Below are 19,254 nucleotides of genomic sequence, written 5' to 3' on the forward strand. Positions count from 1 at the left end.
GAACCCAGTTTTCAGCCCGACATTTATCAGTCTATATTTTGGTCTACATAATACTTTTTCTGACCGGATCAAAAAGTAGTTGAGAGAATTTTGTCAAAGGAATAACAACTCCTAAAATATATTTGTAATGCATGCAAATCCACTGATGATTAATTGTGATACAATAATATATCTCATTTACATTTCACCGATTGAAACTGACCATGTAGTCTATATTTACAATACTTCCACCCATCAAATCACAAATTCTTGAAATATATTTTCTTATGACAAACATGCTCATATTCACATTTGTGTTGCAGGTTTTAAAATCCTCCATAAACCAGAATATTTGTATTTGTCCTTCCACACACATATGACAAACATTGTTTTCTATTTCGTAACCCCAACATGCTACATCTACCATCTTATGTCTTCATTTATGAACTTTCTGCTACTACAACCTTCAATTCACTATCCTGACTCCACAATACTATTAGATTACCAACTTTTAAATAACATTTGTTCAACTCACTCAATAAGTCTTGATTTCTGTCTTTTAATTTTTTTTCTCTTGGTACGCAATAAATAACTTCATTTTATTGACCAAAGCCAGTTAAGTTATACAAACAATAAGTTCTGAATGTGATGCAGATGTGTTGTTCGGCATTGCTTATATGTTAGCAATAACACCAATATGTTAACAGTCTGTTAACTGCATATTGATACAATATTACACTGATAATACATTGATAAATCATTTGTTGTTGGCATCCATTAAAAGGCAGGAGGTAAAATTACATTGAAAACATTAAAATAACATTTTAAAACAATATGTTATCAATCAAACATTACAATATTAACAATCTGCAAACAATTTGTTAACAATATGATATGTTAGCCTGCTCAACTGAGAAACAAAAACGTTTTGCAATATTACTGTTTTTCAGAGAACCAAAATGAATCTCACCAACTTTGGTTACAATATTCTCACCTGCATATTTAAAGGCATCCATCTGAACAAGGCTGATGTTGGAGCAGCACATGTCAATAGTCTCAAGGTAAACATCGTTGAAAGGCAAGAGGTAAAACGCTGAAAGCTCATCCTTTTCAAGGGGAGTATAACTTGTGTTTAAAGCAAACTTAGCGCTTGGAAGATCGATACCGATTCCTTCTTCTCTTCTGCCAATAACCTTTCCATTCTACAAGATAGAATATTAACACTCACTGTCAGGGGTGTTATACATGCTGTCAATGAGGTTATATTAGCCATCAGCGAGGTCATATTTTGTGTTGGTGAGGTTGAATTGGCTGTCATTTTGGGGTTTAATTTGCTGTCAGTGAGGTTATATTAGCTTTCGGTAAAATTATATTAGCTTTCAGTGAGATTATATTGGTGTCAGTAAGGTTATATTAACTGTTAGTGAGATTGTATATATACATACAGTAAAAGCACCTTAGAGGTTAATGCTTCCAACTGTATCTGAGCAGTCACTGAGCTGATGAGGACATGGAATCATATATCAGAGCTCTTTATATGAAATGATACATGATCAAAATGACTGATGATGCGGTGTCATCGTTTCTAGGCTTGTTCGCTTTAATTGTATAGCTACCAAACATTTGCAAAGACCAGCAACATGCATGGGGCTAAGTCAAACTAAAAATAACATAATTTCCGAGTTTGGCTTAGACCCATGTGGCTGGTCTTTGTGGCTATTTTGTGTACTCCTGACATGGAATTCAATTTGATACACTACAAAGTTTTTGTAATAAAAAGTAAGCAAAGCCTTTGCAAATACAAACTTATCAAATCAAATGAGAGTTTTAGTTGTGCCTGCCTGAAGTAAACTGAGCTAACAGGTTGCTTCTGCCGACACCGTAACTGCCACCGTAACTGTCTTCTTTTTAGCCTCTGCGAAATCATCTTGTTAACCAGCTACAAATTTATCTAGCCAAGGCTAGTTACCTGTGATGTAAACAGCTAGTAACTGAAAAATCAATTATCTAACGGAATAAACCCTTCAAGATGTTCTAGTCATTTAAGCCAAATCCTTCACAGCCTGTATCTTGAACTCAAGGTAAAAAAGGGAATCTCTTTTGAACTCGAGGTGTTACCATAGTCACCTGACCAGTATAACAGCTGGTCTAGTTTACACTTTTATCCCGTCTTTTGAAAGGTTACTAGGCAGAGTTATTACGATCATCTATAATCTGAGGTGCGAAAACACGTCACAAGGTTTTTTTAATGGCCTGGGAAAACAGATCAGAGCATCACCGTGTGAACCTTTGAAACCACCGATGTGCAGTTTAGTTTCATGTCTGCGCTGTACAAGAAAGGCAGCATAAGTCACAAAATACTAAATGCATCAAGTGTTTTTCTTAAATTGACATTTTAGAAACACCAATTGATTTGTAACAATAACACGCTTATTTAAATTTATGTTTATAATGAACTCCACTTTATCAATGTGTATTGTGTCACTCTGCACATTTTTCCCATTTTTGACTGATTTTGTCCAAACTTTTCCAATGCTTTCGGTCAAGTTGCCAAAAATATTTGGTTTCTTAACTCTGTCTCGTTCTTGTGAACCATCCTCATAAACACCCATCTGATTGTAAACTAAAGACAGTGCCTTCGCATGCATTAAGGACAATTATTCTCAATGAATATGTTCGTTGTTGTCGTGAAAACACTGTAGCAATTTGTGTTGAACGTTTACATCTCCGCTGCGGGCTCGCTGGTTAAAAATGAAAAAAACCTCGAGCAATACCAGCTTTAATGCTAGTATTTACTATATACTTACACATTAATTAGCATTTGTTTCAATGTTTTCTTTATATAAATAACTAAACATTAACAAAGATGCTAAATTACTTGAAAAACTTTGGTAGAAACAAGGCCAGAGGGCCATTAGCTATGCCAGAATATTTTTGTTTGGCTACTTATAGCATTACCTTCAAAATATGCTAAATTGCACATCGTGTCTAAGATTTGTAACTTCAAGAACTCAAAAGCATTTCACACTAAACAAAGTTTTTAAAATAAAAATCAAAAGTTTAAAGAATGTCTCTTTTGAGCCTGACTAACAATGAACATATTAAAACTGGTTTTTAGTATGGTCAAGCATGACATCTATTGGTCTGGCAGAAGTGGCTTCTCAAGGCTCTCAGTACAGTTTGTCTAGTTTGTAACAATTAACCTTGTTTGTAATTCAAATTGTTGTTAAATTTTGTTAGCTAAAATAGGGGAAATATATGATATATACTTTTTAAAATTACAGTTAAAGATAAACTAGCACAAAATGTTAGTCTATTTTATCAGAAAGTACCGGTATTTTTCTATCATTTGCGATTGTTTTTGATGTTTGACCTAGTCTGACAGCCGGGATGTGTCAAGATTAAAATCAACACAACTTGATTGCGGTTAAAATGCGCAAAAGTGTGATTATGACATCTAAAGTTGCAAATAGACCGACAGAATAAAGACGCGTAATACTGCAACTTGAACGCAATAGCTGATGTCAACTATAGGAAACATAGAAATTATTTTTAATAGCGATGAGGTTTTTTCGATTTTGCTCATAAAATAACCTGGCAGTCAAATCATCTCAAACATCAAAAACAATCATAAATGGTAGACAATACTGATATTTTCTGACAAAATTCACAGGAATTTTGTGCAAGCTCATTTTTAAATATTACAATAACAATCCATAAAAAAGTATGTCAATTGTTTTATTATTTGCTTGATTGTTATCATTTTCTGTTACTATTCATTTTTAACTTTTGCAGGCTGTGCAGACTGATCTATAATATTGCAGTATTTTGGGTATGATGTAGGCTACCTCCAGTCAGATCATCTCAAACGGTGAAAAACATGCCGATACTTTCTGACAAAATATGCTATCATTTTGTGTGAATTTTTATATTAAATAACAAAAGTTTTCAATGAAGATAGTTATTTTGAATTGACTTATGCCGCCATTACTTTGCAATTTTTAGGGGTTAATATTAGCAAACATGAAGGTATTTTAAATGTATTTTTATATACTTTTACTATATAGAGGGCAACAGTGGCCTAGTGATCTAGAGAGCCTGACCCGTGAACAGCAGGCTATGGTTCTATTACCAAAAGGTCACTACTCAACGGCAGTGACAGGAATAGCATCTAATCCAACTTCCTCTCCTCCATTAGCCCATGCAGAATTCTCTGCACACTGACAGGCAATTAATATCTAGTCTAGTACCCTGTGAGAGAGACCATCAGGTGTTTCAATAAAGCACAGGAATGACCATCTGCACAATTATTTTGCAATCATGGAATATGAATGGTTGACGCAGGTGGTAGTGTGTCAGGTGTCATTGCTGAATGAAAGGAGTTCAAACCCTATAATGATGCAATCTTTTCTCCTAACCTCAACAGTGTTGAAGATTGGAAGAAAGGCTATTATTATAGTACATATTGGTTGTTACATTTCTTTGTGTATGTTAGTTAAATATGATACTAACTAGTTAACAAAAATGTTATACTTATCTATTGAGCATGTATTCATCCTTTTCTGCCAGTTTCATGTGGTGTCAGTCAACCATCAAGTTACTTATGAATGATACTAACTGTTGGCTAATAAAAAGCTAGCAGGTAAGTATAATGGTGCATTTACACTGGCCGATTTTGTCGTGCACAGACAAATTTGATGAGTCGGTGTCGGTAGCTGTGAACAGACAGATTGGTGTCGGCACCGATCTGAAAGTCAGTGTCGGTGAAACCCAGCAGTTCCCGGTTGCACCGACAAATCGGGCGCCCATCAGCCAACCAGAAGCTAGGAGCCTCTGATTAAATGAGCCTAGGCTTTAATGACAGTGCTAAGTTTATGAAACGAAAGGGCTAGGTTTAATGAGAGGCTAGGAGACTGTCATTAAACTTTCCCTCGTGCTCTTTCTGATAGTGAACCAGCATGGCTAGCAACGATGTGAACGCGAGAATACCAAAAAATCAAGTTAGTTCTTTAATTTAAATTAATTAAAAGTGAATAGCCAGTTGTACGACTACTACTAGTACTACTACTAGTACTACTACTAGTTCTACTACTAGTACTACTGTAAAGGCATTCAGCTAGCAGTAAATATCATTTCATCATCGTGTATTGCTTTAGACACTATTATTATTAAATACTACCCTGGCAGTGTAGCATGCCATGAGAGATTGCCAAGTGTAAAAGCTATACATACAAATATTCCGAGATGCTAGCAAGCAGTCAATTGATGTGGTTGTTAGAGTATCGATCGGATATGGTAAAAGTCACAAGTTCGAAACCTGTTTTATACATTCTTTTTTCAAAACTTCAACTGTGGTTTTGAACGGACACACACAGGCTCCGATTATAGGAAAGATTGATTCCACTAATAGTTGAGAGGTATTATTTTCTGTTATCATATATATTGCTGTACGATGTTGAACTACAAATGAATCTGAATGCTACTCATACGAACAATCTTGGATCACCCCTAACTGATGTCCCAGACTACAGTTCTCAAATAAAACTAATATTACAATAAGTGTTCTAAAGCAACCGTCACCTGCAGAGTAGTAGGGGTGAGTAGACTTCCATGGGAACAGTTTATATAGGTAGAGCCATCCTCTCCTGGAGAGCATTCACAGACCTCAGGGCACTCTAATGTCCAACTAGTTGAAATGGATAACAGGGAGATGAACAAAGCTAAAGTCAAAGCCATTTTTTCTTAGGAGTTGCAATGATGCTGCTCGCTGCGTTAAACTTTCCGCATCGCACAACGCTAGTGGATAACAGCTGCAGATCACAATTCATACAATGTATTTATGCAGTGATGCACTGCTGCTATTTGGGCAGTCAAGACAAATTTGGAATTTAAAAATTGACAATACAAAATAATAGTTACGTTATACATAAATTAAATAACAGTAGACCACAGCTGATGACCGCAATCACAATTCATGCGATGCACCGCTATTTGGGCAGTCAAGGCAAATTTGGACTGAGTTTGTATATGAAATAGCTCAAATTACGCCAACTCGGCAATTTACAAGCCTGTGTCTTAAATGCTAGCTATATCTGCAAAGCAAATAGACCAACAAATGTTACTTCTGTGTAAATGCTTGCAAAGGAAAAAGTGAAGTCTTGGAGAGAGAAAAACGTTTCAAATTCAAAAAATTCCATAAAGATACCGCTTTAAACAGCTAGACTCAACATTTATCATTGGTTGACTGTTTATTTCTTAATGGAAATAGGCTACCAAATTAACTCCATCTGCCGATAAATGATGTCGATTAATTAGATATTATTGTAGTAGATATTTTGGTTTTAATGTTTTTAGATATTTGCTCTGTCAAATCTGCAAATTGACAAGAATAATAAACTTTATATCTATCTATTAATTTGTTTCTTATTTCAACTTCCAGTTTAATCCCAGAGGTGCCATGAAAAGATTTCAGCTATTTTACGCAATCCTGACTGGATTGTTGCGATAGATGACAGTTACATTGCAAAAACAAATTTAATATCCTGTAATCTTGTTTCAAAATACCTTATCACGTCATAAACTGCAATAAAGCTCATTTAAAATAATTGTATTTATACTCTACCTTGCCAGAAGCCAGAAAAATAAACCGCGCATGATAGCTTCGTAATGCTTGATATATATATTATATATCAAATATATAGATTATATATATTTGATATATATATATAATATATATATTATATTATATTTTCACTAAACGTTGTGAAAATATAATATAAAGGTTAGAATTTAAAAAACAAAACTGAAAAAATGAAAAACACAAAAAATAGTTTTTGTTACTATTTATGCTAAGCTAAATAAGAACTTTAGTTTTTGTAAAACTATCACAATTTTCTCTATCGAATCCGAAGAATAGCACACAAATTATTTTGCTAACTTGCTGATATCAGCTAAAGAGAAAATTTGTTCTCCTCCAACCTTTTTGCTAAATAAAGGTAAAGGGTAAACCATTTAAGACAGACACTTGGAGAACCTTTAGATTAAGCTTGTTAGAACACAGCATAGGAAATGTTGTTGTAATGAAGTTCTTTATGGCTTACCAATTGACACATATGAGGTTCTCAACATATCATCATTACAATAAGCATGACCTACTTACTCTAAATAAAGTTTCTGAAATGTTCCTACTTTAATGATGAACTAACACAAAATTTCAGCACATATCATCAGAAAGTATCGGTATTTTTCCTATCATATTTTATAGTTTTTGATGTTTGAGATGATCTGACTGCCAGGATGCTGAAAAATTAAAATCGACAAAACCTGATCCCGGTTAAGCACTCAGATTAAGCAAAAGTGTGATTATGACTTCTGTAGTTGCAAAGAGACCAACATAATAAAAACTCGCAATGCTGTAACTAACTAGTGGATGTCATTGCAGACTTTTTTTAAAAGTTTCTCAATCAGAATGAAGTTATGTCAATGCCAATCTTATCACATCCTGGCAGTCCAATCAACTTAAACCAAATAATTGCAGAGGTTAGGAACTACAGATACTATTTGATAAAACCTACCAAAATTTTGTATAATTCTATCTCTTCAAGGATTTCAGTATCCACTCTTCAATCTATCACCAATCTACAGATGATGATGATGGCATGGTATGTTTTGCCCAGCTGCAAACTCCAACAAGGCTCGAATAAAATGTTTAGAATGTGAAAGCGGTGTGAAAACATTAATATTTAACATAGTATAATTGCGTTCAAATAATTTTGCATGAAATTAGTTTATGTAAGAAAATATACAAGAGGGTAATACTAAAATGTAGTAAAATGACAAACAACACAAAGTTATGTTACAAAAGGCATAACAAGCGATAAACAAGGGAGACAACACCGAATTATTGTTGATTTTTGTAACGCCAAGTATGTCTGCAATAAAAAGCAGAAATGTTTTTTGGTAACTCATTCAAATAATAGAAACCCAGGCTAAGAATGTAGGAGGAATTGACAAAACTCAAAATTTTATTGCCAATACAATAACGCACGAAATCATGTAAAATTAAAAAAAAATTTATAACTTTTGACAAAAATTGTTAGGAAAATAAGCAATTTTTCAGTAAACATACACTGCTATCATTGTACAATATATGCAGAAGAAACGGTACAGTGTTTCTGCAAATGTCAAACATTTATTTGAAGTGGGATAATAAAGAAAAAAAGTGACGATTTTGTAGCCAAGCATTTAAATGCAAATGACTAGTCGAGATGTGAGTAATATTAAACCTACCATTCATGTTCTTACGTAGAGTGTTGTGTTTTGACAGCAGAATGTTAATATAAAATAAATGAGTGTCGAGCTTTGCTCCCCCAAACACGGCTAATCAGCCGAAGTAGTGATTAGAGTGAGAAAGATTAACGAGCTGTTGTCATGGAGTTGACTCAAATATTTGGTGCGCTGAAAGCCTTCCAGCTAGACTGATAGCACATAGACAAAAGGTTTCCTCTCACCTGGCAGATATGAAGGAGTGTTTGGGCAGTGGACCAATTTTGACTTCAAAGCCTAATGGCGAGTAAATATTGGACTAAGTGTTTACACTGAACTGAAGAGCTCAGGGTTTTCTAAAATTTGGCAAATCATATATACTAGGACCCTGGTAGCCTCATGTGCCGTGAGAAATCATCAGGAATGCCGATAAAACGCAAAGAGTAAGTATGTGCGCAATGATGCGCAAGTATATATCCTTAATACTGAAGAGCTAAATGCGTTTTTAGATATTAAAATACATACACGCTGTTTAAAACACTCAAACTGTATCTCCAATCTGCCTGACAATCCATTACATTCTCACAATAGCTACACATTACACCAGACACCAACACCTGGCGAATCTACATTATAGAACAGAATTATATAAAAAGGGCTTTTTCTCTTATAACTTACAATACTTCACTCTTTTTTGCCTTTGTTTTTGTCTCATGGTCTAAGTTGCTTTGAGAGGCATTGCCCATTGTAAATGAATTTAATATCTACATGTATTTATCAGCAATTCCTTGACGATTAGCGCATGCTATAGAGTGTCAGGCTGCTAAGCTGAAGGTCATGAGTTTAATTCTGGTACGAAACAATATTTTATCCCAACATCCAACCGTGGCTTTGAACAGGTAGACATGACCCTTGTTACAGTAAAAAATAACACCCTACAAGTCTAGTCTGCTGTGAGAAATCATCAGGTGTGCCGATAAAGCACAGAGAATAGGTATGTGCACAACTATTCTTAAATCTGAAAGGCGAATGATTAATGCAGGTAGAGCGTTGGGCTGCCCAGCTAAATGCTGGCTGTTTGAATCTCATACAACGCATCTTTTTTACCAACCTCTATCTGTGACTTTGGAAAAAAAGGATCGATGAACACAGATCTTATTATAGTAAGTATCAGCAATCAATTACGATAATTCCCAATTATCGAGTGAACATCTAAATATTAAACAATTTTTTGTGTAAATGAAGAACTTTTCAGCATATTAATAATAATGGCAGCTTACAGTTAGCCACTGCCATTTTAACTGATCAGATATGTCCTTGCTGATTTGTTGCTTTTTCTCAAGTTTTTTAGTGTTTTATCTTTTCTAGTAGTTATTGTGTTAAGAGAAATAATTTTCTTCACCAAAAACAATAGAATTTCTGTGATGTAAATAAATCGATACACATACACTGATAGCGACTTAACAACCTTGTTAGCATGAGCTGCAGGTATTCGTTGGCTTTTTATATGAAGGTCCATAACTAAACTTACAAAATCATTTTGCATTGGTTACTTGTAGAGCTCATAGCTCCCTTTGTTACGAAGCTGGCATATCCAGTGTTGCTATGAAATATTCCAGTACGACATATAGACATATAGACCAGTACGAGCATCCAGCCGTGACCACTCATGTACCACATGAATGTATGTGATTTTAAGGTATTTCAACTTTTGAGAGGCTAATGCTTTGGTGACACAGGAGTCATAAACCTCCAGTATGAACAGCAACACTCTGTGTTAGCGGCATAAGGGATTGTCTTGGCATCTAAAGACAAAACAAAATGCCTCATTTCAAGCATATACACGCAGCTTGTTAGCTGATGTTTATTTGCAAAAATGTTGATTACAATTCCAGTAAAAGCAACTCGTACAGTTTTTTACTTCTTTAATGCGGGTAATTTTCGCAATATATTTATATTATTATATAATATATTATATAATAATTATTATTATAATATATTTATTATATTTTACACAATTTATTATATGATTCGAAACTCACATATTCATTTTACAAATCAACTGCATACAAGTTTTCCTATGATAAAAGCCATGTCTGTCTGTTCAAAATCACGGTCAAGAAAAAAGATTTCATTGAACAAGATTTGAACCTAAATCACTTGACTTATCCATTCATCACACCATCACCTGCACCAATCACTCCGCAGGAAATTAGAATAAGTATATGCATACTTATTCTCTGTGATTTATTGGCAATCCAGACAATCTCTCAGTGTAACTCGAGATAGCCAGAGTAATAGTGTACATTAGACACTCTTACAACACAAATAATACACTTCGTGAACGCTTACGTTTTGGGGAGTCTACATTATACGGCCAGTAAAATACATGTAAACTGTCTAATCCGCTCTAAGATCACAAACTCACACCTTTGGTAGTTCAAAGAGGAAAAAACAAACCAACTTTTAAGTCTAATGACTGTACAGCAACTGTGGTATTATTGGTTTGTGTCATCAACTTTTTTACTTCTTCTAAACACTTTCGCTCTATATATAGTCCGTGATGACGGTGATTTTAGTTCAAGTTAAGGGAGCACACGCCTTTGATGTAATTTCTAATCAATTATTTCCCTTTTTTCTAGACAGCAAGGTCAATAAGTTTTGGCAAAACTTTCAAGCACCTAAAAATTGTAACTACTTCTGCGTAACATTATTTATCAAATGTATTAGATATACACTAGTGAGAGAATGAGAATAGACATACTCTCCAGTTAAATTTGCAAAAAATTAGCATACATTTTCAAGTTCACAGTTGTTAATAGGAAACCTAATTGCAATTATAAATTCTCTTATTTGAACGAATATACACTCTTCGGCATTCCATTCTTCACTAATGATTAGCATAATCCCAGGTTAGATACAAAGTGCCACATTTAGTATAAATCCTTATTTATGCTAGTGCCTGTTAAACCTCACTCTTGTATATATACGTGCTGTTCTCATGGCTGTAGTCATTACCCTAATCTAAACTCCGCCTATAATAGCAGGTACAATTTATATAGGTCATAACCATTACAAAGTACTCATTATACAGAATTTATAACTTCTGTACCTGACCTGAACAGACATTGTCATATCCTAAATTGCAGCCGGGAAAGGGGGGAGGGTGGGAGTTGAGGGAAAAGTAAGATTTAGGTAAAAATTGAAAGCTTAGCTAACGGTATTATATAACGTACTCAACTAAAATACTTGATGCCATAGACTTTCCAATATACTCGTCAGAAAAAAAGAAAAACCTGATAACATAAAATTTATTTTAAAACAACAAGTTGTTATATTGGAGTTTTGGTTTTTACTTATATTCTTTGCATAATCAATCGAGTGCTTTTAGACTAGAAAATTCAAGAAAAAAATCACATTGCTAACATTTGGGTAAATGTTTATAAACATGTTTAAACATTTGAATATTTAAAACTCAGTCTAAGTTAACAAGTATAGCACATGGCTACATACTCGCATAGTATAGCTCATAGTATGGCTCCATGTACAAAATTTTTGCTTGACCTTGTGACCTTGAAAAATCATTTCCATTGTCTAACAGACCAGCGATCATGCTCTGCCACAACTACTTTTGAATGACGTTCGGAGTGAACCAGATACTGAGGTTAAGATTGAATTAGTTAGAATTTATAATTATGATCTTTTCAAAAAGACTGGAATCTATATCCGATTTACATCTCTAATATCTGAAGTTCTAATATATACAGTATATATACAGTATATTTACAGTATATATATACTGTATATATACAGTATATATATATACAGTATATATACAGTATATATATATTATATATATACAAAGTACACTCCAGAGGTACAGCATTGCTGTTTTATGGTTTTTTGCGCCTTGCCGTGTGGAACACAATGCTTTTTAACCCCTAATTACAAAACTCTTTCGCCATAGGACATCAACAAAGTATTTCTCCAAATTTAATTTTGATGGTCAGTAGGCTGAATATCTTATAATCACGGAAATGCCCAAATGCTATTTGCCGAAATCTTTCCTACAACGCCTGAAAGAGATACGACGCTCGCTCTTTCCCCTATTTTAGCATTCTTTGTGTTTCATGATATTGAGTGAGTGAAACAAAAATTATTGAAAAGTAAATGAAAGTGAAAATTTATTTTGCATTTATCGTTTAATAATATTTAGGACAGACTTTAATTTATTATACATATACAAATATATAACTACACGTATAACTTTAATTTGTTAACCTGGGATCCTAAATATGATAACGTCGTTAAAGAAAGAAGTAAGAAAAATATTACCATTGCAAAGAAATTAGAGTTAATAAAAAAGATTAATAAGGCCTATTCTATTTTGTTGCTAATTTTTAATATGTATAGTACATAAATAAGATTTTGATGTTTATCATCAAAGTGTGTTTGCATTAGATGATTGCTACGGGTTCCTATACCCCTCTATACAACATTTTCACCTTATGATGCAAGCACCAGAACGAGTTATTGATGTATGGTGGGGTATCCTGTACCTCGATCAATTCTCTAACCTGATTAACTAGAAAAATATGTTAAGCACCATCAAAGATATGCATCACATTATATTGAGCAAACAGTCTCGATCTTTCCATGATCCCAACCATCTGCTGTACCATGTAATGCCAAGCATCGGCTTTGTACAAAACCACTACAAATATAACAAAAACATATAAAGATGAAAATAGACTAAAATACATAAAATTTACTTTAACCTAATTAACAGTTTGACACATTTAATTTCTGTTTCAATATATGAGCATTTCCTTCTAGTCCATTAATCCCTTTTTCTACATCCATTTAAACAATCAAGTAATTTTCATGACTGACAAGGCTAAATCTGAACGCCAAGACATCTTTTTCTTTAGCATAGCTAAGTACACTTGGCAGACATGTGTCCATTTAAATATCATGGCACTTACATTAACTAACTCTCAACATTTACCTCTTTCCTTTCTTTTAAGATGCTGAAAAACAATTCTGCTAAAGTGTGTCAAAAACTAAAAAATTCTGTCTAAAAAATTTCTGTGAAATAACCCTGTAAATTTAAACAACTTGAAGTGACATTAATGTGATGCAGTACGTTTTCAAGCTGAACTCTAAAAATGATATTTATTGGTCTCTTGTCTATATGTTTCAAGTATCTTTAAAAGCCTTTTATACTCTGTAAACTGTGAAGCGGTTAGAGTAATCAAATTAATTAGAGGTGTGTCAGAAATTGTAATGAGTACTCACTATGTGCATAAATAATTTGCGAAATAACAAGGTGGCCGAGTAGTGTAGTGGTTAGTGCGCCAGTCTGTAAATTGGAGAGCTTGAGTTCAAATCCCATGTGAGGCATGAGACTTTATAATCTTGATCAGGTTTTGTCGATTTTAATCTTCAAACATCCTAGCAGTCACATCACTTCAAACATGAACAAACACTCGCGAGTCCTAAAAATACCGATAATTTCTAATAAGCTCTACTGAAATTCTGTGTAAATTTCATATTTGCTAAATATGTTTATAATGGTATTGGAGTAACAAGTCAAGTTTTGGCAAGAATCACCTAAAACTGAATGAGTTAATCCATCAAAGTATTCAATATATGACAGTTGTGGTTATCTAGGAGTAGTTTGAATAAGCAGAGATGTATGACTCTGCTGTTAGTACAGGGCACTATTCTCACTCACGGTGGTACAGCTCCTACTCTGTCATTAAAAAAGGCGGGTAGATATGAAGGATATACAGCTAAGCTTACGAATACAAGCCGAAGATTAGAAGACTCGTAATAAACTGGTGACAGGTGAGGACGGGTTCTTCCCTTGTGGAAGATTAAGGTCACGGATATAAGAGATTAATGAAGGATTAGCAAGCGACTACCTCTCAGTGCAATGAATGACATAGCAGGGATACTATGCCCTCCGTGCAATGACTTATCCTTTTAAACTATAGATTAAAATCAACCATATTTATTCTAATCAATCTAGTCATGCTCGGCTTACAGATTGTTTGTTATGGACCACACCAAGTTTTTTCCCAGAACTGGACACACGCAATAACTGAGTACAGAAAAAGTCAAAATATTAGAACGAGATTTCGGATTGCAAAAGCACATAGATGTACACAGCTGGTAGATTGGAACTGGGTAAAAGCCTGCCAGCCATATCTGAAGATTGTTTTCTCAGTTGATGAACAAAATAATACATACTGCTGTATTATTTATTTTTATTGAGTGCTTATAAACGATACTCATTGCTGTATCTAATGATTACATATATACGGTGTCTAATTGAAACGGTACATCAAAACAAGAATTATTAAAAATCAGTTGTCTGTTCTTGCGACATTTTTGTAGCATTTCTTTGTATTGTTTGCATTCTTATGCTATATTCAGCATACCAACTAGCACAATGTTTGACTTAAACTGTTCTTCATATTTCTTCTGATATAGCAAATGTATGCCTAATATTTTAAATTTACACCATTTTATATTCTGACCATTTTAACTTGAGCTCAACATAAATGACACATTGATATGGTTTGTATAGTTATAAAACAAGTTACTCTTTGTTGTAGATGAGAATATTTTTTGTTTACGGATGATCAGTATGTGGAGATGAAAAACTTTACAAGACATATGTCAGCACTGCAGAGAAGCGAGCGTGTCAGTAATGCCCATGAGCTGATGAACAAACAAGCATTAAAGCAATTATGTAATTTATTTGTTTCAAAACTGCTGACTAATAGTGCTTGTTGCTTAATTCGATAGGGTGTGACTGACAATAAACCATTAACTTCATTTCTATAATAGCCTCTTAACGCTTGACTTATACCAAAACCAAATATTAATCAGCCCACCTTGGTCTGTCTCTTACGCAATGGAATGCTGAAACACTGACAACTACGCATTTTAATAGCCGACTGTGAAAAGTTTCCTGTACCAGACAGTTGTATATAATGTAGTAACAAATAAAACAATTGGATTATTGTCACATTACTTGAAGTAAAAAATGAACCCAACAGGAATGCTAACAAGCAAAGTAATACAAACAAACAGACAAACAGACAAACAGACAAACAGACAAACAAACAGAGAAAGCTCAGACATGGCAAACTTTTCTAAGTTTAGCCAAAGTGCTCAAAGATGAATTTACACAAAACTTTACTAAATTCTCTCACAATGTTCCTATTTTTCTTTCATTTGCAATATTTTTTAATGTTTTAGGTGATCTGACAGCCAAGATGCTTTAAGATCGCAATCGACAAAACTTGATTGCGGTTAAAATGCTCGGATCCAGTGAAAGTGTGATTATGGCGTCTATAGACGCAAGGAGACCTGCTGAATAGAGACCCATAACGCTGCCAAATTTACACTTAGATTTACTTGTTCTCAACATTTGCATCTATCCTTTCTTTTAAAGTAGTGAAAAACACTTTTGCTAAAACATTTCAAAAACTAAAAACTTTTGTCTGTATAATCTTCTACGTGAAATAACCTTGAACATTTACAACAACTTTTGAAGTGACATTAATGTGATGTAGGATGTTTTTTAGTTCAACTCTAAAAAAATGATATTTATTGGTCTCTGGCTAATATGTTTCAAGTATCTAAAAAGCCTTATTATACTCTGCAAACGGTGACGTGGTTAGAGTAATTAAAATTAATTAGGGGCGTGTATTTAGCATCTCTGAAAATTGCTAAGTAATAGATATTTTATCTACTTGTGAAAAAGCCAACTTATAGTTTACACTAGGATAACTGAGTTAACCTGTTATTATATTAATACTGGCGTTAAAGGTAAACTTTCACAAAATTCTAGTATGTTTTATCAAAAGTATTGATATTTGTTTATCATCTGCAACTGGTTTTTAATGTTTGGTTTTGAGGTAATCTGACTGCCAGGATTTTTAAAGATTAAAATTCACAAAACCTAATAGTGGTTAAAGCGCTTGGACGAAAAACAGATACCAAACAGGCCTTAGATATGTAACACGAAGGCTAACGAATCTAAAGATTTGTCAGCTTTCGTGCAACAAAACCGTTTCAAACTAATTCTGACATACCATGTGAGTTGTCATGGTCATGACTCAGCAGAATATAGAAGTAACTTACAGTACTTAATTGCAAAATGGCTGATTGACACCTGCCCAGCAATGCCTGGTGTAGATGAGTCTGATTGGTTCACAAACATATCAAACATCCTCTACTATTGTGCTGATACTAGATTCCTCTAGCCTCACCAACTACAGGTATCGGCATTCAATGTTTAGGAATAAGCAGTCTCAGAATCCCTTTTCTACAACAGCTGGCTATTTTTAGATACAGTTTGGTCAATCAGGGAAAGCTGGCCTACCGGATATAACTGGTTTTCTAGTAAACTATAAAACTAGTTGTATCCGGTTTTCCTGCAGATCTTAAAATGAAGATTCATTACAGACTACTTCACATAACCCAGAGGCCTGGGCGCAGACGCATAGACAAAAGCAATCCTCCGTTGAACCAGTTTTTGATCTAAGCAGTAGTTTAGATTTATGGTCATTCATAAAATTGGAGTTATCTTTCACATAATGCTTTCATTAATACACAATCGACATTATAGTCCAGTGCTCAGCACAAGTTCTTGATCAACTAGTTTAAAGTCACCCCCTTCTGCTCAAGTTTTCCGAGTATCCAGTAGCTAGTGCTTGACTGTTGACACAGGTGTCGAGTCTACTGCCTGCCGCGCTACATTTTTTTTGAGTACAGGAAACAGCTCCATGTATATAACATACATGTACTTATGGTGTCATTTCAAGGATATTTAGGATATTATATCTAGTATAAACATCAACTATAAGGAAAGCATGTGAAAAAATCATGTGATTAGAATGCGTTTTACGATTGAAGGTATATTCTGTGATTTTCGCTTTTTTGTTTTTGTTTTATATAATTAATCTGCAATTACTGGTAAAGATCTATTTTTAACTTTGAGGGTAGAAACACACAGATGGCACCAGCTAGAAGTTCAAAACAGAATAACCAAAACTAAAAATGTAAAAACAATTATATATTGCTTTATATCATATTTAGTTGAGCAACTGGCATTGACTTAATGGGCAAACAGAGATGGACAATTTTATCACCGGTGTCATGAGGAGTACAGAGATATCGCTGCATTTTATGGCGTGTGCCCAAATACTTGGGCGATTCACCAGCGACCAGGAATGCAAGCCTGCTCGTAAACAACCAATAACATTCTGTATAGGCAGTTTCTTCAGAGTTGTTAGTACGTACATAAATATTTGTAATTATGGCACCCTCTAGACGACATAACCCAGAGCAAAGTATTTTGGGGAAAAACAACTGATTGGAATGCTCCTCGCCTGTGATAAAGCTGTGATTGAGCAAGTCTAGTATTATCGCTTAGCATCAACTCGGCCAGTGCAGATTGGCATCACGTGGCGCGATATCTCACTACATCTCGCCAACCGTTTTTGCGCCTTAAAACATGGCAGACCTTTGATGTTTTATTAGTACATAGCTGATTTATTACACTACACCAGCATAGTCATGATATTCATAACGTAATTATAATTAATTCTACTCTAATTATTATTATTTGATATTATCTCTCAAAAGATACTTTTATATGTGGCGTTAGCAAGGGTGGTTGAACATTGCACAGTGCGCAGGCGCAGCAGATCAAGTTTTTGGCCACCCTACTCTACAGCAAGTCGAAACTCGAACCTACAAGATCGAAATACTAGATGTTTCTATTACTTGAGATTCGAGAGAAAATAAACCCCCAGCTCCAACGAATTACTCGTGCGCAGAGCTATTATAGTTACTCTTGATTACTTGATTGGAAAGTAGGCAACAAATGAATTAAAAAAAGACACTTTTAACATTCCTGGAACGCCATTCCCACCATTCACTTTTTGGCTGTCAAAATTGCCTAGATATTGACAGTAAAATAAGGAATGGCTGTCAATATCTAGGCGATATCCTAGATATTGACAGCCATTTCGTTTCCATTCCCATTGTAAGGGAACTCCCTTTAAGGGATAGCCATTCCCATTGTAAGGGATACCCATTCCCTTTCCATTCCCATTGTAACCATTCAATATCTAGGCGACAGCCTAGATATTGAATGGTTACAGCCTTCAATATCTAAGCTATAACCATTCAATATTTAGAATGAATGGCAAACGAAAATAAGTGAAGAGGACTTATCTTCGTTTGTCTACAAATACAATAGATTAATGGTTAGAAATTTTACAGATACATCCCATAGCTTGGCCTTTATGCTTGGGGAATCTGAAAGTCTCTGTAATAATAAGCAGCTATTGAGAACAGTATAGCTCAATGTCTCTTAGTCTCTTGTGTAATGAACTTACACATAATTTGATGTTTGAGGTGATCGACTGCCAGGATGTTTCTAGATTAGCATCGACAAAACTTGATCGCAGTTAAAATGCTCAGATCAAGCAAGTGCGATTGTGACTTCTGTAGTCTCTAAGAGCCGGGCAGAATAGAAACACATAATGATGCAAAGTGAATGCGATAGCTGATATCAACTATAGCAATCATAGTAGCTCGTGATGTCAAATCGCACATATTTTCCTTATGAGCATTTTAACCATGATCATGTTTTGTCAATTTTATTCTTGAAACATCCTGGCAATAGGGTCATCTCAAACATAAAAAACAATCACTTACGATAAAAAAATATCGATACTTTTTGGTAAAAATCTACTAAAATTTTGTGTAAGATTATCTTTAACTGAACAAAATAGTTATTCTATCTAGACTGCTTTGCTGTTGGCAGATGGTGTATTTATGTACCGCCTTCTAGAGCTTTGTCTATCAAGTTGGTAGTAACATGTTGTAGGCCGTACTTGAAACTTACTCATGGAAATGTATTTTGGTGAAAATTTCCTCAGATTTAAATTTTTGTAAAAAATTTCAAGTTTGATTGACTTA

The sequence above is a fragment of the Watersipora subatra genome, chromosome 9, assembly GCF_963576615.1.
Source record: "Watersipora subatra chromosome 9, tzWatSuba1.1, whole genome shotgun sequence".
NCBI classification, from domain to species: Eukaryota; Metazoa; Bryozoa; class Gymnolaemata; order Cheilostomatida; family Watersiporidae; genus Watersipora; species Watersipora subatra.